The sequence below is a fragment of the Herpailurus yagouaroundi genome, unplaced genomic scaffold (genome assembly GCF_014898765.1).
Source record: "Herpailurus yagouaroundi ecotype Mexico unplaced genomic scaffold, PumYag 28, whole genome shotgun sequence".
NCBI lineage: Eukaryota > Metazoa > Chordata > Mammalia > Carnivora > Felidae > Herpailurus > Herpailurus yagouaroundi.
Window position 1 is genome coordinate 120,148,147 of NW_024412376.1, and position 25,226 is coordinate 120,173,372.

Below are 25,226 nucleotides of genomic sequence, written 5' to 3' on the forward strand. Positions count from 1 at the left end.
TCATGACCTGAGCCAAAATCAAGAGGGATGCTTAACTGACTGAGCCACCCAGGCACCCTCTAATAGAACTTCTAAACATTATCTGGTTCTTGGCAAAATTATGGTGTGTAGGGGTAATAAAGTAATTTTGTGGAACTATAATGACTATATAAACATAGAAATTAAAATATAGTAGCAAGGAAATACTTTAGACTTTCATCTTTTGTGGGTTTTCTGTATAGAAATAAAAAGTCATTATTTAATTTTGCTCCTCTCAGAACATTTAAAACACAGCTGTGAAATACAAAGTGCTTACATTAGGAAACTTCTTCCTTCCCACTCCCCTGTCTCTCTTTCTCTGTGCATCTGAAATCCAAATTAGATCCACTTCATTGATTAAAAATATTGCTTCTAGTGATTTGCCAAAAACTGTGTTCTGAAATTTAAATTAGGTTAAGTATTTTGTAGCAGACTGCCATAATAATTTTCTAAAGTAATAAAATCAGTTATCAGAATTAATGATACATAAAATTCATTTTATGATTTTACTTACATTACCTTGCATCTCTCTGTTATCTATTTTTCAAAAGAACTCCTTTAATCCCATAATGTGTGTCTGCCCTGCCCAGTGACCCTGCATATGGCAGAGAAGACAAGGGGATTCAATAGAATTCTTTTTCATATACATTCTTGTTGGTGTCGAGAAGTTGCATACAACGTATAGGAGAAATAGGATAGGCTTGTATAGACTTGGTAGCCTGCTATCTCTGCAAATAGGAAATCCCCCTAAAGTGGCAGTTACCCTGTAAGTGGCCTTCCCTGGGGCTTTCAGTGATGGAGTAGCTGGCGTTACCTGCTGCGTGAACGGATCAGCTGCCACTTGAAAAATCAAGGGATGAGCCCCTGTAGCTTAATGACCCTCTCCGTGCAATGCTGGGGACACAGCTCTCCTTTTCTTCCTTGTTAGACTATGATGGCAAATGAAATATTTTTTTACTGAAACTATTTAGTCCATCACTCATTCTGTCATTGAGCCAATCAGTTCTTCCCTAATTAAGCAGGTATCAAGCACCTGCTGTGTATAGGCACGGTGCCATGGATGAAAGCTACAGAAACAGAGAGCTGGGTCTGTTTTCATAGAGCCTGTCTTGTGAGGAGACAAACATATAATCCTCAAGGCAGGAATTAAGTTCTACAATAGCACAAATTAGAGAGTTTAATGATTCTGCCAAAGGTGATTGCTTAGGATATTCTTCCAAGTTTCATGAAAGAATAGGTTTTAGATGCCTGGTGGTTTTGTCATTGCTCATTGCTGGGAATGCATGAAAGAAGAAAAAAAATACAGTCGGTAATTGTTCAAAAATAACTTCAAACATTCAATTTGCTTAGTAAAGATCGCCATCTAGGTCAAGAGACTTGCAAGTCTAGAATATGTAATTTTATTTTGCCTGAGCGTATAGGAGCATATCACAAACATTTCAGAACACTCCCAGGATCATTGCTTATTCTCAAGGAGAACAAAACAAAGAGCGGGTAGAACAGCACATCTGCCCTTCCATTCCAATTCATGCTCTGCCACCGCCATACTGACCATTCAAATATGTCTCCTTTCTAATCTGCCATTCCTTTTAGCACCTTACCTCACATTTTAACCTTGATTCATTCTGTTTCAAGCCCCACAAAACTCTATAGAGCAGCACTTCTTAATTTACTATACCATTAATGTGGACACTTATAGATCTTGTGAAGTGCATATTCAGGGTGGAGCTTGAGATTCTTCATTTCAAGCAAATTCCTAGGTAGTACTGATCTCAGCTCAAGTGGCAAATAATATATACCTGCTTTATGTTCATCTTACTGATCACCTATAAAGAAACCACTTTTATTTATCTATGCTTACTTTTATTTAAAGATGATTAAAATTGTGAAAATAATACATATTCTTCAGGCTTCTGGTGGAAGATGTTTTATTATTATTATTTTTTTTTACTTTTTCTTAATTTTAGACACAGAGGGGGTGAGGGGAGAAGGGCAGAAGGAGACAGAGAATCTTAAACAGGGTCTGCACTCAGCTCAGAGCCTGATGCGGGGCTGAATCCCATCACCCTAGGATCAAGACTTGAGCTGAAATCAAGAGCTTCCTGAAGACCCCATGGGGATATTTTATGTTTTTTATTGTTATTTTTACTATAATTTTTTTGTCAAATTGGCTAACACACAGTGTGTACAGCGTGCTCTTGGTTTTGGGGGTAGATTTCCATAGTTCATCGTTTACATACAACACCCAGTGCTAATCTCAGGAAGTGCCCCCCACTCAATGCCCATAACCCATTTTCCCCTCTCTCCCACCTCCTCCACTCACCCTTAGTTTTTTCTCTGTATTTGTCTCCTATGGTTTGTCTCCCTCTCTGAAACTACTTTTTCCACTTCCCTTCTCCCATGGTCTTCTGTTAAATTTCTCAAGTTCCACATATGAGTGAAAACATATGATATCTGTCCTTCTCTGACTGACTTATTTCACTCAGCATAATATCTTCCAGTTCCATCCATGTTGCTGCAAATGGCATGATTTCATTCTTTCTCATTGCCAAGTAGTATTCCATTGTATATATAAACTACATCTTCTTTATCCATTCCTCAGTTGATGGACATTTAGGCTCTATCCATAATTTGGTTATTGTTGAAAGGGCTGCTATAAACATTGGGGTACATATGCCCCTACGAATCAGCACTCCTGTATCCTTTGGATAAATTCCTAGTAGTGGTATTGCTGGGTCGTAGGGTAGTTCTATTTTTAATTTTTTGAGGAACCTCCACACTGTCTTGCAGAGCAGCTGTACCAGTTTGCATTCTCACCAATAGTGCAAGAGGGTTCATATTTCTCCATATCTTTACCACATCTGTTGTTTCCTGAGTTGTTTATTTTAGCCACTCTGACTAGTGTGAGATGGTATCTCAGTGTGGTTTTGATTTGTACTTCCCTGATGATGAGTGATGTTGAGCATCTTTTCATGTGTCTGTTGGCCATCTGGATGTCTTCTTTGAAAAGTGTCTATTCATGTCTTCTGCCCATTTTTTCACTGGATTATTTGTTTTTTGGGTGTTGAGTTTGGTAAGTTCTTTATAGATTTTGGATATTAACCCTTTATCCAATATGTCATTCGCAAATGTATTTTCCCATCCCATCAGTTACCTTTTAGTTTTGTTGATTGTTTCCTTTGCAGCGCAGAAGATTTTTATCTTCATGAGATCCCAATAGTTCATTTTTGCTTTTAATTTTTTTGCCTTTGGAGATGTGTCGAGCAAGAAATTGCTGCAGCTGAGGTAAAAGAGGTTGTTGCCCGCTTTCTCCTCTAGGGTTTTGGTTGTTTCCTGTCTCACATTTAGGTCTTTCATCCATTTTGAGTTTATTTCTGTGTATGGTGTAAGAAAGTGGTCTAGTTTAACTCTTCTGCATATTGCTTTCCACTTTTCCCAGCACCACTTGATGAAGAGACTGTCTTTTTTTCCATTGGATACTCTTTCCTGCTTTGTCAAAGATTAGTTGGCCATACATTTGTGGATCCAATTCTGGGGTCTCTATTCTATTCCATTGGTCTATGGGCCTATTTTTGTGCTAATACTGTACTGTCCTGATGATTACAGATTTGTAGAAGAGGCTAAAGTCTGGGATTGTGATGCCTCACACTTTAGTGTTCTTTAATATTACTTTGGCTGTTCAGGGTCTTTTGTGGTTCCATGCAAATTTAAGGATTGTTTGTTCTAGCTTTGAGAAGAATGTCAGTGCAATTTTGGGATTGCACTGAATGTATAGATTGCTTTGGGTAGTATTGACATTTTAACAATATTTATTCTTCAATCCATGAGCATGGAATGTTTTTTCATTTCTTTGCATCTTCTTCAATTTCCTTCATAAGCTTTCTATAGTTTTCAGCATACAGACTTTTTCCACCTTTGGTTAGGTTTAGTCCTAGGTATTTTATGGTTCTTGATGCTATTGTAAATGGGATCAGTTTCTTGATTTCTCTTTCTGTTGCTTCATTATTGGTGTATAAAAATGCAATCAATTTCTGTACATTGATTTTGTACCCTGTGACTTTGCTGAATTCATGTATCGTTTCTAGCAATCTTTTGGTGGAGTCTTTCAGGTTTTCCATGTAGAGGATCATGTCATCTGCGAAAAGTGAAAGTTTGACTTCTTCTTTGCCAATTTTGATGTCTTTTATTTTATTTTCTTGTCTGATTACTAGGACTTCCAACACTATGTTAAATAACAGTAGTGAGAGTGGACATCCCTGTTGTGTTCCTGGTCTCAGGGGGAAAGCTCTCAGTGTTTCCCCATTGAGGATGATATTATCTGTGGGCTTTTCATATATGGCTTTTATGATGTTTAGGTATGTTTCTTCTACCCCGACTTTCTTGAGGATTTTTATTAAGAAAGGATGCTTTTTTGTCAAATGCTTTTTGTGCCTCTCTTGACAGGATCATATAGTTCTTATACTTTCTTTAATTAATGTGATGTATCACATTGATTGATTTGTGAATATTGAACCAGCCCTGCAGCCCAGGAATGAATCCCATGTGATTGTCATGAATAATTCTTTTTATATGCTGTTGAATTCAATTTGCTTGTATCTTGTTGAGAATTTTTGCATCCACATTCATCAAGGACATTGGCCTGAAATTCTCCTATTTTGTGGAATCTTTGTCTGGTTTGGGAATCAAGGTAATGCTGGCTACAAAGAATGAGTCCAGATGTTTTACTTCTGTTTCTATTTTTTGGAACAGCTTGAGAATGATAGATATTAACTCTGCTTTAAATGTCTGGTAGAATTCCCCTAGGAAGCCATCTGGACCAGGACTCTTATTTATTGGGATATTTTGATAACTGTTTCAATTTCTTCACTAGCTATGGGTCTACTCAAATTCTCTATTTCTTCCCACTTGAGTTTTGGTAGTGTGTCGGTGTCTAGGAATTTGTCGATTTCTTTCAGGTTGTCCAGTTTGTTGGCATATAACTTTTCATAGTATTTTCTGATAACTGTTTGTATTTCTGAGGTACTGGTTGTGATAAATCTATTTTAATTTGTGATTTTATCGATTTGAGTCCTCTCTCTTCTTTTTGAGAAGTTTGGCTAGGGGTTTATCGATTTTGTTTATTTTTTCAAAAAACTAAATTAAACTCTTAATTTCATTGATCTGTTCTATTGTTTTTGTTTTTGGATTCTATATTGTTTATTTCTGCTCTGATCTTTATTATTTCTTTTTTTTAACATTTATTTATTTTTGAGAGAGAGATAGAGCATGAGCTGGACAGGGACAGAGAGAGAGGGAGACACAGAATCTGAAGCAGACTCCAGGCTTTGAGCTGTCAGCACAGAGCCCAATGTGGGGCTCGAACTCACATACTGTGAGATTATGACCTGAGCCCAAGTCAGATGCTTAACCGACTGAGCCACTCAGGCATCCCTGATCTTTATTATTTCTCTTCTTATGCTGGCTTTGGGGTTTCTTTGTTGTTCTGCTTCTAGTTCCTTTAGGTTTGCTGTTAGATTTTGTATTTGGGATTTTTCTTGTTTCTTGCGATAGGCCTGGATTGCAGTGTATTTTCCTCTTTGGACTGTCTTTGCTGCAGAAGGATAGACCACATAATTATGATATAATGTACTTCTTAATTTCTTGATATAGCCTGTAATTTAAAATATAGTTTGTCTGATATAAGTATGTCTACTTCAGCTTTCTTTTGACTTCCAGTAGCATGATAGATGGTTCTCCATCCCCTCGCCTTCAATCTGAAGTTGTCTGCAGGTCTAAAATGAGTCTTGGGGCACCTGGGTGGCTCAGTCGGTTAAGCCGCCAACTTCGGCTCAGGTCATGATCTCGCAGTCCGTGAGTTTGGGCCCCGCATCGGGCTCTGTGCTGACAGCTCAGGGCCTGGAACCTGTTTCAGATTCTGTGTCTCCCTCTCTCTGACCCTCCCCCGTTCATGCTCTGTCTCTCTCCATCTCAAAAATAAATAAACGTTAAAAAAAAATTTAAAAATAAAATAAAATGTGTCTCTTGTATACAGAAAATAGATGGGTCTTGTTTTTTTATCCATTCTGATACCCTCTGTCTTTTCGTTGGTGCATTTAGTCCATTTACATTCAGTGTTATTATTGAAAGATATGGGTTTAGAATCATTGTGATGTCTTTAGGTTTCATGCTTGTAGCGATGTCTCTGGTACTTTGTCTCACAGGATCCCCCTTAGGATCTCTTGTAGGGCCGGTTTAGTGGTGACGAATTCCTTCAGTTTTTGTTTGTTTGGGAAGACCTTTATCTCTCCTTCTATTCTGAATGACAGACTTTCTGGATAAAGGATTCTCGGCTGCATATTTTTCCTGTTCATCACATTGAAGATTTCCTTCCATTCCTTTCTGGCCTGCCAAGTTTCAGTAGATAGGTCTGCTACTAGTCTTATGTGTCTACCTTTGTATGTTAGGGCCCATTTACCCCTGGCTGCTTTCAGAATTCTCTCTTTATCCTTGTATTTTGCCAGCTTCGCTATGATATGTTGTGCAGAAGATCAGTTCAAGTTATGTCTGAAGGGAATTCTCTGTGCCTCCTCGATTTAAATGTCTGTTTCCTTCCCCAGATCAAGGAAGTTCTCAGCTATGATTTGTTCGAGTATACCTTCAGTCCCTTTCTCTTTCTCTTCTTCTGGAACTCCTATGATATGGATATTGTTCCCTTTCATTGAATAGCTTAGTTCTCTGATTCTCCCCTGGTGGTCCAGAATTTTTTGATCTCTCTTTTTCTCAGCTTCATATTTTTCCATCATTTCATCTTCCATTTCACTTAATCTCCCCTCTGCCTCTTCAATTCTTGCTGTCAGTGCTTCTAGCTTATTTTGCACTTCGTTTACACTATTTTTTAATTCATCATGACTAGTTTTTAGTTCCTTGATCTTGGCAGCAATAGATTCTCTGCTGTATTCTATGCTTTTTTCCAGCCCAGCGATTAATCTTATGACTATTATTCTAAATTCTGATTCAGATATATTGTTTATATCTGTTTTGATCAATTTTAGCTGTCATTTCTTCCTGGAATTTCTTTTGAGGATAATTCTTCCATTTCATTATTTTGGCTAGTTTTCTGTCCTTTATGTGTTTTAAAATTTTGTTACATGGCCTGCACCTGTGAGTACTAATATATTAAAGAGGAGTCAAACACTGTCCAGAGCCTGGCCCTTCAGCAGGTGTTTTTTTTTGGAGAGTGTTAATTGCTCTCTGTTGTTGTGACTTTGGTTATTTTATCCTTCTACTCTAGTGATGTTTTGGACCCTCCACCACATGTGCTTTGATTTGTTCTTTTAAATAGCCCTGGAAAGGAAAACAAACAAACACAAAACAAACAGAAAACAAAGAAACACAAATAAACAAAAACAAACAAACAAACAAAAAAACAGAAACACCAGCTACAAGTAAACAACAGGATGGAGCCTATGCTGATAGGAGAGGCCTTATCCCATACAAAGAGAGAAATGGCAGAGACAGGGAAAAAGAAAATAAAAATTTACCAGACAGAGAAACTATACAGCTAATCCAAAGAGACAAAGGAAAATAAAGAAGAAGGTGGGGAAAAAAGAAAAGAAAAGAAAATTGACCAGACAGAGAAACTATGGTTTAATTCAGAGAGACAAAAGGGAAAATAAAGAAGGAGGTGTAGAACATGTATAAAGAGAATAGATTGAATGTGTCTGCGTAAGCAACCCAACAACCAGAGTAACCAGACTAGAGGAGAGAAGAGATAAGAAGGAGAAAAGGAAGGAAAAATATATAAAATATATTTATACATAAAATGAGAACTGTCCAAGAATTAAATCAGGTAATGCAACAGTGCAACAGGTCTAGAGGAGGGGCTGCCTTGTTCCTCAGCATCAATCCAGCTCCAGTAGATATGCAGTTACCAAGCGCAGAGGGGTGTGGTTTGGTGTGGGCAGGTCCCACCTCCCCTGAGGTCCCCAGTGTCTGATTCCTGAAGCCTCACCTTGGTGATGGGGAGAAACATGACGACACCCCAGTCTCTCCTCCACGGACTGGGTGTCCCAAACTATTCTCTTCAAGCTGTCCTCACTGTGCCACAGGCACAAATGAGGTGGTTTGTCCTGTTCCGCCAACTCCTGTGCCTCCCTGGTGCTTGATTGGGATTTAAACCCCAATGTCTTGAAGATTCCCGCTCTGTGCATCCAGGTTCTGGGAAAGAGCCACCCACCACCTCACAGTGCTGCTCCAGTGGTTTGTCCCTCTCCGCTGCCTCCCGTACCTCACTGGTGCTTGGCTGGCACTTAAACCCAGATGTCTTTAAGGTTCCCACTCCATATGCCCTGGTCTCAGGGAAGTACCTCCTTTGAGTGGATATATACCTTCTTTCACCAGCACTCCAGGGAGGGAGTTGCTTTTTCCCACTGTAGACTGCACATCTGAACTAGTTACCAAGAGAGGGACTGGGTCCTCTCATCCCCAGGTGTGAGAACAGGGCAGCCTACTCCAGTCTGGAGAAAGCCCTGCAGTTAGAGATTAGATCTTTCTTTGTCCCGGTCCATGGTTTTCCTCTTGTCCAGATACAGTCCTACACTTCCCCAGCCTCTCTTTCTCTTCCCTTTGTCTCTCTGCTGAAGGGGATCCCTCCCATCCATTCCTACACCGCCCATTTTATCTCTCCCAGTTTGCAATCTTGCACCTATGGCCCACGAGGTTGTCCACAAGTGCCCCTGGAGACATCTCTGACACTCTGCAGCCTGGATTCTTGGAATTCAAAGTCCTTTGGCCTCAACACTTCTGTGTTTGAGAGACGAGGGAACTTTGGGTCTCCCTATTTCTCTGCGATGTTGAATCTGTCAGATACACCCCATGGGGGATATTTTAAATGCATAATTGGCATGATATGAAAGCAGTGATTCTTCACTATCTTAAAAAACACTTGTGGGCAAAATACATAGAAACAAGAAGAGTCTCATGTATACAACTGGATGTTTTGAAAGTGGAAGATACTAAACCTCCCATTCAAATGACCCTGTAGATACCACCATCCATAACAAAATAATACTTTGACATCTCAGTCTTCCTCTCCCTGTCAGGTTCAGTTCTGCTCCATTCTCCCACTGATCCTTAGCACCCAGCACAGTGTCTTACAAAGGATAAATACTCCATAGTCATTTTATCCATGAATTACAAAACAAACAAACAAACAAAAACACTAACTGCCTTCCTCACCGTTTTCTCTCCCTTCTTCAGTAGGTCACTGATTCCTTAACTAAGAGTTAGACTCTGGTGCTACAGATATGTGATGGACAGTGTTTTGATCATAGAATCCTGGAATGAGAAAAGAACTAGAATATGGTGGAAAATACGGTGTGCTTCCAGGGATACCAGATTAACTATTTTTCTATCTTTACGTAGAAATGTCAATCTGATGGTCATGACAATATTGACTTTCTCTGGGAGCAGAGAGATGGTTGGGTACACTATATATCATAAACATTAAACTCTAAAACATTAAAATAGATTTTGTGAGGACACATTTGAATACTTTATCATTTGTCTAAATGCATGAATAAGCATTGTACACACTTTACAGTGATAATCAGAAAATGGTGTAATTCACACATTCATTCAAGCAATAAATCTTATGGTAATATAATATGTGTATTATTTAAATCACCTGAGCCTACACTGCTCATTTTAGACTGTGTAGACTGCTGCAGCATTTTTTGTTAACCAACTGATATAGTTTCTATAAAATCATAGAGGGCAGAAGTCCTGTTTGACACATCTGTGTCACTTACCCCTGTAACTGAAGCATTCATGTTCATCGTATATGTTGTTCATGAATGAATGAATGAGCTATTTACAGAAACATTGCAGGTTAGAAATTGTAACACAATGAAACTTTTAAATATACCTGCAGAATGGGTGTTGCTTTTAGAATACATAGTCCAAAGGAAAACATTTCTTTTTGTTCAGGCTCTAGTTGAACAGTTGTTAGATATATTTCTAAACAAAACATGCCAGTTATTCTTTCACTCATTAAGTGTCTTAATTAGAAACACATTAAAATTATATCTTGGAACAAGTACAAATTCACCATATTTTACTAATTTTTTCCTGAGCTATTTTGCAATTATGAACCTTAAATATTACATTCATATGTTTTGCTAGACTGTGGAAATACTGCTAGAATAACATGATAAATAATTTAACATTTTATCTTTTTTTTTCTATACTAAAATACAGTGAAAATGAAGCACATAGCACTTTGAATGAACTGGAAATCTATCCCAAATAATTATTTTTGATGGACTGTTATTCAATGAAGTTTTTTTATGGATGCCAGTTCTGGAATAGTAACAAAAATTTAGCTATGCATTTCTTTACCTGGACATTTTGATTGTACCATTTTAGTTTAGAAAAAAATCTAAGTGAAGAACTATGTATTTCCAACAATATGATTTGCTGCATTGTTAATGCCCTCAAATTTAATTGTTCACCAAAACAGAACTAGGTAAATATAAATATTCCCATTCAATAGAATATTTATATTTATTAAAAAAATTGATCTCCATATGCTACCATAGAAGAATGTCCAAGGTATTTTGATGAAGGACATAAAAATGCATTTGTCATGGCATCATTTTGTTTCTCTAAAAAATGGTAATTAATAATCATATATAATTTTCCATTTGAAAAAGTAAAGAGCACTTTTATCTCTTTATATATAAAAAGGAATACTTCCCTTTTAGAATATATATTCCAACAGCAACATCAAACCTATAGGTAAATGTAGAAGCTTTGTTATATCAAATATATCAAGATGACTTTTGATATATTCTCTGAATATTCTTTTTTCCTAAACTTGGTTGGATTGTTCAAGAAGAATTAGTAACTGAAGTATATATTTATAAACAGAAGTGCACATATTGTTGTTCTAGACATCGTGAACAAATTTTCAAAATAAATGCAATCCATCAAAGTGAATTTGTTCATACATGTAATAGGATTCATATGCCAACCTTTCTATACTTCTGGGATTTCCTTCCATGTTTCCCTGTGGTGAGGAAAGCATAACATCATTAGCTTCTTCCCCTCTCTTCCTCCTCCCCTTTGCCACCTGCCTTAACTCCTTCCTTTTCAAAAGATGGACACTTATTTGGCCACAGAGTTAAAGAACAGAACATGATCTGCATAAATGGTTATTTCTTCTCTTTTGTCATAGGATACCTATGATCAGGGAGGGGTATATTAAATTCGGGGGTTCGGTATCAAGAAATAAACTAATTAGTAGATAATTGGCATTATTAGCAATATAGGATATTTGGGTTTCAACTTCTGTGCTCTTTTTTGTCCTAGTTCTCCTTTAGTTCAAACTTGAGTTGAGAGAGATGGATGTTCTTTATTGTTTCCCTAAGTCCATAACAATTATCGGATGGGATTCCAAATAATATTGAAAACATAGCTCAAAATTTCCCCCAAATAAGTCAAGTTACGTTATTCTGTTTTTGCCAGTTTTGTCTGATTACAAAACCAAAATGTATTGAAAATTTTATAAAAATTAAGTAGAAGACCTATACTTAAGAAGTATAATAATTATACTAAATATAATAAAATCTAAATAGAATAAAAGAGCATATGTATTTCTAACAACTATAATAAGATTTAAACAGATAAAATAAAATAATAAAATCGTTTCTTTTAACACATAGGAACAGCTATAGCTAACATTCTGTCACAGCATATTGTTTTTTTTTTAATTTTATTTTTTTAATCTACATACAAGTTAGCATAGAGTGCAACAATGAATTAGGGAGTAGATTCCTTAATGCCCCTTACCCACTTACCCATCCCCCCTCTCACAACCCCTCCAGTAACCCTCTGTTTTTTCTCCATATTTAAGAGTCTCTTGGGGCACCTGGGTGGCTCAATCAGTTGGGCGTCTGGCTTCAGCTCAGGTCATGATCTCGCGGTCCGTGAGTTCGGCCCCGCGTCGGGCTCTGTGCTGACAGCTCAGGGCCTGGAACCTGTTTCAGATTCTGTGTCTCCCTCTCTCTCTCTGACCCTCCCCCATTCATGCTCTGTCTCTCCCTGTCTCAAGGATGAATAAACATTAAAAAAAAAGAAAAAAAAAGAGTCTCTTATGTTTTGTCCCCCTCCCTGTTTTTATATTCTTTTTGTTTCCCTTCCCTATTTTCGTCTATTCTGTGTCTTAAAGTGCTCATATGAGTGAAGTCATATGATATTTGTCTTTGACTAATTTCACTTAGCATAATACCCTCTAGTTCCATCTGCATAGTTGCAAATAGCAAGATTTCATTCTTTTTGATTGCTGAGGAATGCTTCATTGTATATATATGCCACATCTACTTTACCCATTCATCCATTGATGGACATTTGGGCTCTTTCCATACTTTGGCTATTGTTGATAGTGCTGCTATAAACATTGAAGTGCATGTGTCCCTTCAACACAGCATACCTCTATCCCTTGGATAAATACCTAGTAGAGCATTTTCTGGGTGTGCCAGCTTGCATTCCCACCAGAAGTGCAAAAGAGATCCTCTTTCTCCTCATCCTCGCTGTGCAGAAGCTTTTTATTTTGAAGAGGTCCCAATAGTTCATTTTTGCTTTTGTTTCCTTTGCTTCCAGAGACGTGTTGAGTAAGAAGTTGCTGTGGCCAAAGTCAAAGAGGTTTTGCCTGCTTTCTCCTCGAGGATTTTGATTGCTTCCTATCTTACATTTAGGTCTTTCATCCATTTTGAGTTTATTTTTGTGTATGGTGTAAGAAAGTGGCCCAGGTTCATTCTTCTGCATGTCGCTGTCCAGTTTTCCCAGCACCACTTGCTGAAGAGACTGTCTTTATTCCATTAGATATTCTTTCCTGTTTTGTCAAAGATTAGTTGAGCATACATTTGTGGGTCCATTTCTGGGTTCTCTATTCTATTCCATTGATCTGAGTGTCTGTTCTTGTGCCAGTACCATACTGTCTTGATGATTACAGCTTTGTAGTATAGCTTGAAGTCTGAGATTGTTATGCCTCCTGCTTTGGTTTTCTTTTTCAAGACTGCTTTGGATATTCAGGGTCTTTTCTGGTTCCATACAAATTTTAGGATTATTTGTTCTAGCTATGTGAAGAATGCTGGTGTTATTTTGATAGGGATTGCATTGAATGTGTAGATTGCTTTGGGTAGTATTGACATATTTACAATATTTGTTCTTCCTATCCAGGAGCATGGAATCTTTTTCCATTTTTTTATGTCTTCTTTAATTTCTTTCATAAGCTTTCTATAGTTTTCAGTGTATAGATTTTTCACCTCTTTGGTTAGATTTATTCCTAGGTATTTTATGGGTTTTGGTTCAATTGTAAATGGAATTAATTCCTTGATTTCTCTTTCTGTGCTTCATTGTGCATATTGGGTTCTTAATGATTATTTTAAATATTTGTGATTACCTGCAAATATAATTTATATTCTGGTACAGCCAATTAACAATTATGATATAAACATTTTCCTTGTTCATAAGATGCCAATAAGCTTAATTTTAATCCTTCCATTGTCAATGGTTGAGATGCATCTTTTTCTTTGAATCTCCTTTGTACAAGGGATTTAAGTTATTTCCCCAATTTCTCACCATTGTACATAGTGTTGTTATAAAAATCCTTGACCCAAACACTGTTTTCCTTCATAGAGAAATTGCTGAATTCGAATTTACACGACGAACTGAATTTCCAAAAAAGTGATAGGAATTTAAATTCTCAAAGGAGTGAAAAAATTTAGAAGTTTTCCATGCATTTTTTTTTTTACTAAAAAAAAGTAATAAATGCTCATTGTAGAAAAATTGAAAAAATATAGAACTTGGACTTTCAGAAAACCTATAGTAACTTATAAAGTTTTGTATACCTTTTAGTTTTAATATCAACCTGGACTCCCTGCCTATCTTTCCTATGGATGCAATGCAATGCATTAAATGGGGGTAACTACAATTTCCTATTTTCTATTTCTTCAAGATTATTTACTGTGAGATGCATACGCGTTTCACATTGAATCCGTTAGAGCATTCATCTTACGTAATAGCACAAATATGTCTGAAGTTGCACTAGCTTAGCAGGAAAAAACTGGGTCTAAAATAACAGTTGCAAAACAATTTCTGTGGCTTTACAGTTACCCTTTGTGTGGAATGTACTCCTTTTCCATTCCCTAATTCAATTATCTCAGGTAATTCATGGCATCTCCAGGCCACTGTTCAGCATCCTTTGAGTTAGATACCTAGGATATCTCAGGAAGCATGGTATTTCCCACCTTCAGTCTGGCACATTGGGTGAGATCCTTGGTGTTGCTGTCACACAAAGCATTAGTTATATAATATATTCAAGCCTCACCATACTTCACATATAATAAGTATTTTCAAATTAAACATTTCAAAAATAGATCTCTTTATTCCTCCTCCCCTATAAATGTATTTCTTAGATAATATTTTCCATCTCAGGGAGAGATACCACTATTCACCTAGTTGCTAAAACCAAATCCAAGAGATCACACTTAATTTCTTTAGTTTTCTCACTCTTGACATCCAATCCACATCATATTTTATCAATTTTTCCCCCAAAACATATTCTACTTATTTCTACTTCTCTCCAGTTTTATTACTATGTCCCTGGTATCAGCCTCAACCATATCTCACTTAGACTACTAGAATCGTGCCTATCTGGCCTTCTGTTTTTACTTCCACTCCAGAATCTCTCTTTTGCACTGAAGATCTAGGGATATTTCCAAAATGTAAATCATGTCAAGTAACTCCACTGCTCAAAATCCTGCAATGTCTTTCTATCACAAAGAGATTAAACTTTCTACACTTACTCTATACTGCTGGACTTACGTGCATGAGACCTCCCTGAATTTCTGATAACATTTTCATAATGCTCATGAACTAAGGCTTCCCACTCTACATTTGTCAGATCTTTGAATGGCTGGCTCCTTGTCATTTAGATTTCATGTCACATGGCAATTTAAGTGAAAGAGCATCCTGTTAACATATATGCACTGTGATTTCCTTCCTACTTGATGATGCCTTATGACATATTAACTTTATAATTAACTTGAGTACAATAGTAATCAGCGTTTTTTAAAAATTTTTTAAATGTTTATTTATTTTTGAGAGCGAGAGAGAGACAGAGTGTGAGTGGGGGAGGGGCAGAGAGAGGTAGACACAGAATCTGAAGCAGGCTCCAGGCTCTGAGCTGTCAGCGCAGAGCCTGACAAGGGGCTTGAACTCATGAACCCTGAGATCATGCATACGCGTTTCACATTGAATCTGTTAGAGCATTCATCTTACGTAATAGCACAAATATGTCTGAAGTTGCACTACGTGTCCAAAGTCAGACATGTAACTGACTGGAGCCACCGAGGAGCTCCGCAAATAATAGTTTTAAGAAATTATATGTTGAATACATTTTATGAGCAATTGCTTCTTTGTGAATAACTTTCATTTGCATTAAAAATGAAAAATATTTGGCCATATTAAAAATTCCTGGAGAATATTTTTTTCTTACAAGTATAGATATAGATTCCATATGTTCTGGTATTTATTGTTCTGTTGTTTATGAAGGAAACTAATTTTTTTTCCTTTAAACAAAGCTCCTAAATGTTTCATTTTTAGTGAAAGCCTGGTATTTCTTAATTATTAAGGTTCTAAAATGTTATACGGTATGTGTAGATTTTCAGACTTCTAAAAATTTATTTATTTATTTATTTTGAGAGAAAGAGAAAATGTGGGTTGGTGGGGCCAGAGAGAGTGAGAGAGAATTCCAAGCAGGCTCCACCTCGTCAGCACAGAGCTTGACACGGGGCTCAGACCCACAAACTATGAGATCATGACCTGAGCCAAAGTCAGACACTTAGCCAAGTAAGCCACTCAGGTGCCTGGATTTTCAGATTTTTTTGAAAATATTCAAAAAATGTGCTCTTTTAAAAGAGCACATTCTGATCATTTATAACACCAGAGTGAGCTTAATACATTTATTTTGTTGATTTTGTTTTTACCTGTTCCTCAAGAGTCACTAAAAGAAATACTACAGTGAGTCCCCTCCAGTTCTGCTTCTTCAGATGTATCAACTTCCCCTTGATTGATTTAGTCTTTTTATGGTTGTTTTTCTCTATATTCCAGAGCCTTGACTGAGAGTCATATGGTGTCCGTTTTCCTATTATTTTTTATTAGTTTATTTATTTATTTTTAGAGATAGAGAGATTCAAAGCATGAGATGGGATGGGGCAGAGAGAGAGGGAGAGATAATCCCAAGCAGGCTCCTCATTATCAGTGCACACCCCAATGTGGGGGCTGATATCTCACACTTTCTGATATCGTAAAAGCCATGAGATCACAACCTGAGCAGAAATCAAGAGTAGGATGCTTAGCCTACTGAGCCACCGAGGCACCCCTTTGCTATTATATTTTTGAGTTTATTTATAGTTAATTCTTATGTGATCTACTTCAATTTTCCATGTATTTATGTTTTCACACACACACACACACACACACACACACACACACACGATATCACGGTGTACACATGCATGCGTATACATTTCTCTTTAGCTTCATTCCTTTTTATGATTTTTTTTGTGTGGGTCAGGGGGTGGATGGAGATGATTAACTGAACTTAAGTGGTTGTTTTAAAAGACAGCTGCTAGGCTGCTTGTTTTCAAAACTCTATTACACTAAATACCAATATCCCATTAGTTTCTGATAGATGTGTTATAAGAATATTCTCATGGTTAAGCCTTAAAGTGCTTCTTATTGTATCCCTTTGGAGGAATTTTACATATAAAAGGCTCTTAAAATGTCCACAGTAAAGAACACATTAACTTTGTTTAATCTATTATTTTAACATATATACATTAACATTCTATTTTGATGGTTGACTTCCACTAGAAAGTCCATCATAATGTAATACAGTAGCTTGTCTTGCTCAATACCAACCTAAATTTGTTGTCAGTGTATAAAGAAATGAGACAAAGATATTACTTTTCAAATTTCATCAACATTAGAGTTTTGGATATGATTTAGTTTTTACAAATTAGATTGAGCAACCTTTAGCCACAGGAGGTAAGAAAATTTCTTAAGTGAGTTTACTTTTGAGTGGAGTTACTTGTCACAAGAGGGGCAGGGAGCAAACATGTTTACTAATGAGAGTTCTTACAGAGGTGTCATGGTCCTGGAGGTAACAGCTTTGGTGGCAATGTCTAGTCAGTCCCCTCTAAAGGGGCAGAAGTGGCATGTATACTGGTTTCTGGGTCTATGGTTTAATTTAGGGAATATTGCCTAGAAATTCAGGTTTCAGTGTGTTGGTTTCATCCTCTAACTAATTCTCTCTTAATAAAAACCCAAGTCTATTTAAAGTCATTGGAAATAATTGGAAGTTATAACTTTTTGTGTTTAGTAATTGTTACTAAAAAGGAAAAAAAGGCAACAAAACAATCTCTAAAGAAAATGGGAATCAGGAATGGTTATCTAACATGATTGGGGTTTAAGACTGCAAAGAAACTATCACCATCAGAGAATGAAAAACCAGTAAAACAAGCATAGATATTTGGTGACAGCGTTACCATTCTGGGTTATGGTACCGCTGTTACAAACCACCAGTGCAGGATCTTTTAAAGCAGCAGCCCTAGCAAGTCTTTTTTATGAAAGTTGATGTATTGATAGGTACACACAGAGATCCCAATAACGTAAAGGAGACATGTTTGTGAATTCAAATAAATTTGTATATCCCCAAATTTTTTTTTAATTAATTTATTTATTTTGGGAGGGAGGGAGGGAGGGAGACAGAGAGAGAGAGAGAGAGAGAGAGAGAACGAGTAGGGCAGGGCAGAGAGATAGAGAGTCCCAAGCAGGCTCTGCTCTGTTAGCATGGAGCCCAATGCAGGGCTTGAACTGATGAACTGCGAGATCATGTCCTGAGCCGAAACCAATTGTTGGACACTTAACCGACGGAGCCACCCAGGTGCCCTTGTATATCCCAAAATTCTAAATTCCATGAACTTCTTCTGACAGCAGAGACTGTCCCCTTAAAAGTGCACTGAAGTAATTCATGCCCTGAAAAACCTTGTAATGACATCATTTGCATTATTTACATTGTCAATGTCTTCATGCCCCATTCTCTCATCCATCCGTAATTACCTCTAGATTTATAACTATATTAAATCTAGCTTGCACAGAGAATTGTATGCAATTTTAACTCAAAAGAAAAAGACCTATATAGAAAAATAATTATAAAATCATATTAATTTATGTCAGTGTAAATCCTGCAACTGTTGTGGAAATGGATTCAGAAAGCTACATAAGAGAAGAGTCTTACATTTAACTAAAACTGGCTTCATCAGTAGGGGCATATAAATTCTTTATCAAAAGCGCCAACTCCTGGTTGTTTGACCATCTGGACTCCATGTTGGTCAATGCTAAATGCAGTTGAGTTGGTGGAAATGGTTTGGTATAACATTAGAGGAAGGAATCCTGGAGGCCACACATGGATTTTTGATTTATATAATCTAATCAGTAAAAGGTAAGAAGCAAACCAAATGGGCCTCCTCTGTTAAAATGGGCCAGGCAGCATCCTAACATGAAAAGCCAAGACCTGGAGAATGGTTTTGGTAATCCTGATTGCTTCAGGTTTCATCTGGGTTTCACCATTACCTGCATTCTTAAAAGTATTACCACCATTTGGTACAGAATAAGAGGACTGATTCTCATTTGGTAACTGATACTTCATGTTACCTCCATACCATTGGCCAGAATTTGGATCTATGAGTCACAGACATTTTAAAGAGAGGCTGGAAAATGTAGTCTGAATTCTGGATTGTCAGATTTCTCACTAAAAAAATAGAGGGTTCACTTATAAAGGAAGAAAAGAAGCCTATAGATTGAGATAGTCACTTGTCTCTAACACAGGTGGTTGAGAAAAGGAAATCAAAGAGCTTTTCAGGGACTTCTGAAGAACAATCAGGTTGGATCAGAGCGACTTGTTAGATGAATGGATATTGGATTGTAGATGGACTCATAGCCTAAGTTTGAGTGTCTTGATTGAGAGTTCCCTTCTTCCTTTGTTGGCTTCAGTCACCATCAGGGCAATGCTTCCATAACTCAATCTTTTATCAACCACCACAATTTATATAGCCCTGTGTGTTTGTAGCACTTTTAACAGTTTTGTTTTCAGTCCGATTTCTGAAAAGTGAAGGTAGTTTTGATAATTAAAATTTATCTATGTGGAATCTAAAATAACAAATAAATAAACAAAATAATACAAAGAAAACTCAAGGATACAGAGAACAGACTATTGGTTACCTGAAGGGAAAGAGATTGGGGAACGGGCAGAATGGATGAAAGGGGTCAACCGTATGGTGATGGATAAAAAAACTGGGCTTGTGGTGATCGCTTTGTAGTGTTATACAGATATAGAATTAAAAAGCCAGCCACGTAAAACTTCTATTAAAAGAAGAAATTCACATTAGGCCCAGAATAACTTTGGGTTTTGTTCATACAGATTTTCAAAAATTTTAAGACCTGTTATATAATGTTAACTTTTAATACAAGTTAGGTTTCAAAAACAGTTTATTCAAATTCATTCTTTATTTTCAGCATATCTTTTATTATACCTTAAAGTAGTTCAGTTAGATTAGATTACATCTATAAATTTGATTATTAAAAAGAATAAATGCATGACAAAACTCTCTAAAATGTTAATATAAATATCTGTGTAAGAACATATGGTAAGCATGTTTATAATATTATTAATTTATCCTTTTAATTAAAACTTATCTATAAGGACTTTTGTAGTGTTTTTTTTAAGCCAGGATGGAGAACACTTTATAAAATTGTCAAGATCTTATTTTGTCACGTTATATTTGTAGTAAAACTTCCATATCAAACCCCAGACCATACCAATCTTTAACATTTATATTTTTGAGAGAGAGACAGACAGATAGACAGTGTGTGAGTGGGGGAGGAGTAGGTAGAGAGGGAGACACAGGATCCCAGGCAGGCTCCAGGCTTGAGCTGTCAGTACAGAGCCTGACGCGGGGCTCAAACCCACAAACCATGAGATCATGACCTGAGCTGACATCAGATGCCCAACTGACTGAGCCACCCAGGTGTCCCAAACCATACCAGTCTTAAATTCTTAAACACCTATAGAACTAATGAGGTAGCTTGCCAGAGTTTATGCAGATGTGGTAACAAAGAGCCTGGAGGAAATACTTTTACCCTACAATACAAGAAAGAGACTAGACCCCAAGAAAAATGCCTTCAGGAACCAAACAACGAACTGTATTAGGTTTCAAGGTAATAATTAATAATAAGTCTATAGTCAATTAAAAATGGAATTACTAAAAAAAATGGAATTACTGTGTTGTATATCTGAAACTAATACAACATTGTGTCAATTATATTTCAATTAAAAAAAGAAAATAAAGGCCAAACTAAAGGCATTCAAAGCATATTTTTTTTAATGTTTATTTATTTTTGAGAAACAGAGAAGACAGAGTGTGAATGGGGGAGGGGCAGAGAGAGAGGGAAACACAGAATCTAAAGCAGGCTCAAGGCTGTGAGCCCAATGTGGGGCTCGAACTCATGAATCCTGAAATCATGACCTGAGCAAAGTCAGATGCTTAACCAACTGAGCCATCCAGGCACTCCTTAAATACATATTAACAAACACTAAATACTGTCTGTGAGCTATTAGTTTGTAATCTCTATTCTGGACATTAAGATTTGGATAAAGGAAAGTGGGCCACTATGTTTGCTCCAGGCAAAAGATCCGGAAAAAGAGCAAATAGAAGAATGACCCGTTTGACTAAGGTCTCCATGGAACAATGAATGCCACAGCATCAGCAGCCAACTTCAGGGATGCACACGGTGCCCAGAGCAGGCAGGACCTCAGACCACATGTCAGTGCTTACAGCATCAGGACCTGGCATCTTTCCTGGCAAAAGATCCCCATGGGTATTGTGAGAGTACAGTGTGCTGGCAGTAGATTTGGTGGCACCTGTGGCTGAACAACTCCCTTTGTTGTCCATAATACCAGAAGTTATCAGTGATGATGATAATAGAAGATATGTCCATCAATCCTTGTGCCACATACTTTCCAAGGGCTACGTGTATTGACACACTAAATCCTGAGACCTTAGCCTCTTGCTCAAAGGCTCAGTCCGTTAAGCATCTGACTTTGGCTCAAATCATGATCTCATGGTTTGTGAGTTCCAGCCCCGTGTTGAGCATTGGACTCTGTGCTGACAGCTCAGAGCCTGAAGCCTGCTTCGGGTTCTGTGTCTCACTGGCTCTCTGCCCCTCCCCTGCTCATGCTCTGTGTCTCTTGCCTTCAAAAATAAATAAATATCAAAAAAGATTTTTTTTAAGTCACATACAATATGTGTTGAGTCAAGATTCAAACTCAAAATATCTGTTTCTAAACATTAAGCTGTGCTGACAGACAGAGTATATAATTAAAGGAACACATTAGGGATTTACAGAGGATCCTGGAATGATTTGGAAACTTGAAGGATTAGCAGGAGTGAGGATTAGCATAGAGAGGAGGTGTCACCACCAGAAAAATTGTATGGGGCCTTTGACGTAACTTAGTTTCACTCTTAGATAAAATAGATTATCTTAAGTAATTCAAAGGTGAAATGTATGCCTCTGAACATGATCTTGACCAAATTTTATTTATGAAATTGAACCAATTCCCTTTGCAATCTATCCATAGGAAAGATGAAGCCCAGATTAACATAGATATACATTCCAACAGTTTGCAGTTAAAAATTCTCAAAAGTAAGATATGTTTTTTGAAAATCAAAACAGTGTTTATATAAATATTGCATCTATGGACACAGGTATAGATTTTTTTTCTCAGTGTTAACAAATAACAATCAATTCCAATACATATTAGCTGCGTAGAAATCAATTATGTTGCAAGTGTAAAGAATACCAGATTCCAGATTGTGTAATTAATATATTTTGTTTTAAAATATTCATATTTGTAGATTGTATGTTAGATTTATGTTGAATTTTTTTTCATTTTTAATCTTTGTTTATTTTTGAGAGAGAGAAACAGAGCATGAGTGGGGAAGGGGCAGAGAGAGAGGGAGAAATAAAATCTAAAGCAGGCTTCAGGCTCTGAGCTGTCAGCATAGAGCCCAATGCCAGGCTCAAACTCACCAACCTCTGGATCATGACCTGAGCTGAAGTCAGACGCTCAACCAACTGAGCCACTCAGGTGCCCTGATTTATGTTGAAGTTTTAATTGTTCAATTACAAATATTAAATGGAGTTTCCATCCTCATTAAAAAGGTTCAAATCTCAGCTCACAGAAAAGTGGTATTCAAACTTAAAAAAAATCCACCTCTTACTAATTATTAATAATTACTCCCAAATATAAACTTTAAAACAAATTGTATATGTAAGCAATTATCCTGACATGCTATACATTCTGTAAGCATAGTCAGAATACTCAAAATATAGATCTTTAAAAAATGAAGATGAAATATTTTTTTTAATCTTTCTAACCACAAGAACGTCAGAGCATTCTTAACTCAGAAAATGAACTACAAGACAGAGCACTATTCGTTTTTAAATGTAATGGTTCTAAATCCCTATTTCTGATAATTTGATATTTTTCCCAAATGTTGCCAGCTTATCAGATAAGATAAAAATCATCATTGCTTTGTCTCATGACGTAGCAGATAAGAGCTTAAATTAGGATGTGTAAATATTGTATCTGCTATTTTGTTTTTGTATATTTTGAATCATTGGTGCTAATTTTAATAGGCTGTTTCCTTATAGGAATGTTTTAAGGTCATTTTCTAATTTTGACACTTATTTAGCTTAAACTAGTTAATATAACCCATATACCATGTTAACTTGCCATATGTAAGCTGGACTTGTTTAGAATACAGTTAAGACCTTGGTTTGTGAGCATAATTTGTTCCAGAAACATGCTTGTAATCCAAAGCACTTGTATATTAAAGCAAATTTCCCCATAAGAAATAATGGAAACTCAGATGATTTGTTCCACAACCCAAAAATATCCATATAAAAATGATTATAATACTGTAATATAATACTAAATAATAAAGGAAATACAAAATATAAGAAAAACAAACAAATTAACCTGCACTTACCTTTGAAAATTTTTCAGGGCTGGTGTGAGGGAACAAGAGAGAGGAGGGTTATTGTGCAGGACAACTTTCACTATCACTAATGGATTTTGACTACAGTACAGTATTAATAAACTGTCATATACTGTATTTAATGTAAACGGCAATAAGACATCAGAGGAAAGGGTCTCTATCTGCAGGCAGCCTGACCTAGAGTGAGGCAAAGCATTCTTAAGCTTCCTCTTGTATGCAAAAGCAAAGGACTGTCCATAGGTGGTTTGAAGTGATAAAAAATACACTAGTGCCAGTTGTGGGCACCTTCTAATGTTCTGAAAAATCACTGATTTCTGCCAAACACCTCTGTCTGAGACTGAGCATCCAAGCATGGGAGACAATCACCCACAATACCACAGCATGCATGTGTGCAAAAGAGAGAGAGAGAGCGAGGAACCATTGGCTCAGTTGTGATCATGTAACATTCGGCATCACTTAGTACTTGTATTGCAAGACATGGTTCGTTTATCAAGTTAAAATTTATTAGAAATATTTGCTTCTCTTGTGGAACACCCAAAGAACAAGTTACCCACAATTCGAGTTTTTATTGTACATTGAAAAGGAAGAAACTCTGAGAGTGCCATTTTTACCTAATGCCTCATAGAACTTTACTCTTCCTTAAGGGTAATATCCTATTGTTTACATTATACATGACCTTCTGATATATAACAGCTTTAGAAAACGTGCCAGTCCAAATATTACAAATTAGTAAAGCAGAATTCCATATAAATTTTTAAATAAAAAATTTTGTATTAAAATGTATACTTCTCTGGGGCACCTGAGTAGCTCAGTCAGTTGAATGTCTGACTTGCTTTTGACTCAGTTCATAATCCCATGCTAGTGGGATTGGGCTCCTTGCTTAGCACAGAGCCTGCTTGAGATTCTTGGCTCTCCCTCTGCCCCTCTCTCCCACTAGCATATTCTCTCTCTTTCTCTCTAAAATAAATAAATAATGTACACTTCTCATTTTAGATATCTGCTATTTAGATCAGTGGTATACAATTACTTTTTATTTTTTTTATTTTATAAATGTTTAAAAAAAGTTTATTTTGCAAGAGAGCAAGAGAGAGAGAGAACTAGAGTGAAGAGAGGCAGAGTGAGAGAATATGAGAGAGAATCCCAAGTAGGCTCCATGCTGTCAGCACAGAGCCTAATAATACAGGGTTTGTTCTCACAACCCATGAGAAATCAAGAGTCAGATGCTTAACTGACTGAGCCTCCCTAGTGCCCAGGTATACAATTATTTTTAGTTATCAGTAATGCACAGTAGAAAGAGACAACAAAAAATAAATATATACTGGGGCATCATTGTGGCTCAGTTGGTTGAGCATCCAACTCTTGATTTCAGCTCAGGTCATAATCTCATGGTTCATGCGATAGAGTCCTGTGTTGGGTTTCACGCTAAGCATGAAGACTGGTTAATATTTTCTCTCTATCCGTCTCTACCCCTCTTCCCCACTCATGCTCTCTCTCCCTCTCTTCCTAAACTGAAGAAAAATAATAAATAAAAACAATAAACACATATGTATATTTTAAATATATCTTTTAAAATATTTTGAAACTTTATTTTCTGTAAGCTGTGTGGTATTATCACTCTGAACAGTTTTTTTTTTTAGATCTTGTACATAAATAAAAATAAATAATTAACAACACATATTATGCTTTAAAATTTTTGAAGTCAGACATTAAATATCAGCAGCGTATAAAAAAATTTATGAAAGCCCTCTCCTTTCTAATCATATTTTTGTTATAAATTTTATTTACTTTGAAAAAATAGGTTTTATGTGTTACTTTTAAACAGCATTTAATTCCCACTTTCCGTGTTTAGTATAAAATGTATAATGGAGGGTTTCGTTGGTTGTTTTTTAAACCAACAGTTGAGTAGCTAATACATTCATTAAATATTATTTGCTCACCTACTATTAAAAGCAGTTTAGTTTTCAATACATCGTAAATCAGTCAAACTATCCTTGGCATTGTTTTTCTTTTTTTTTTTTTTCTTTTTTTCTTTTTCTTTTTTTA

At 36.5% G+C, this 25,226-nt stretch overlaps 1 long non-coding RNA gene across 2 annotated transcripts in view; it reads right to left on the reverse strand.

Moving 5' to 3' along the window:
- Positions 1 to 301: 301 nt before the first annotated feature.
- The window catches only part of LOC121035143 (uncharacterized), a 47,686-nt gene continuing 22,761 nt past the window's right edge, over positions 302 to 25,226 (reverse strand). Inside the window, exons 3-4 of one of the 2 annotated variants that reach the window (XR_005792771.1) lie at positions 11,031 to 11,065; positions 302 to 415 (exon numbers count right to left, since the gene is read on the reverse strand). This is a non-coding gene — a long non-coding RNA (uncharacterized LOC121035143). Of the gene's footprint in view, positions 416 to 11,030; positions 11,066 to 18,749; positions 19,225 to 25,226 lie in introns of those variants that run through there. The other variant, XR_005792770.1, reaches the window with a different exon arrangement.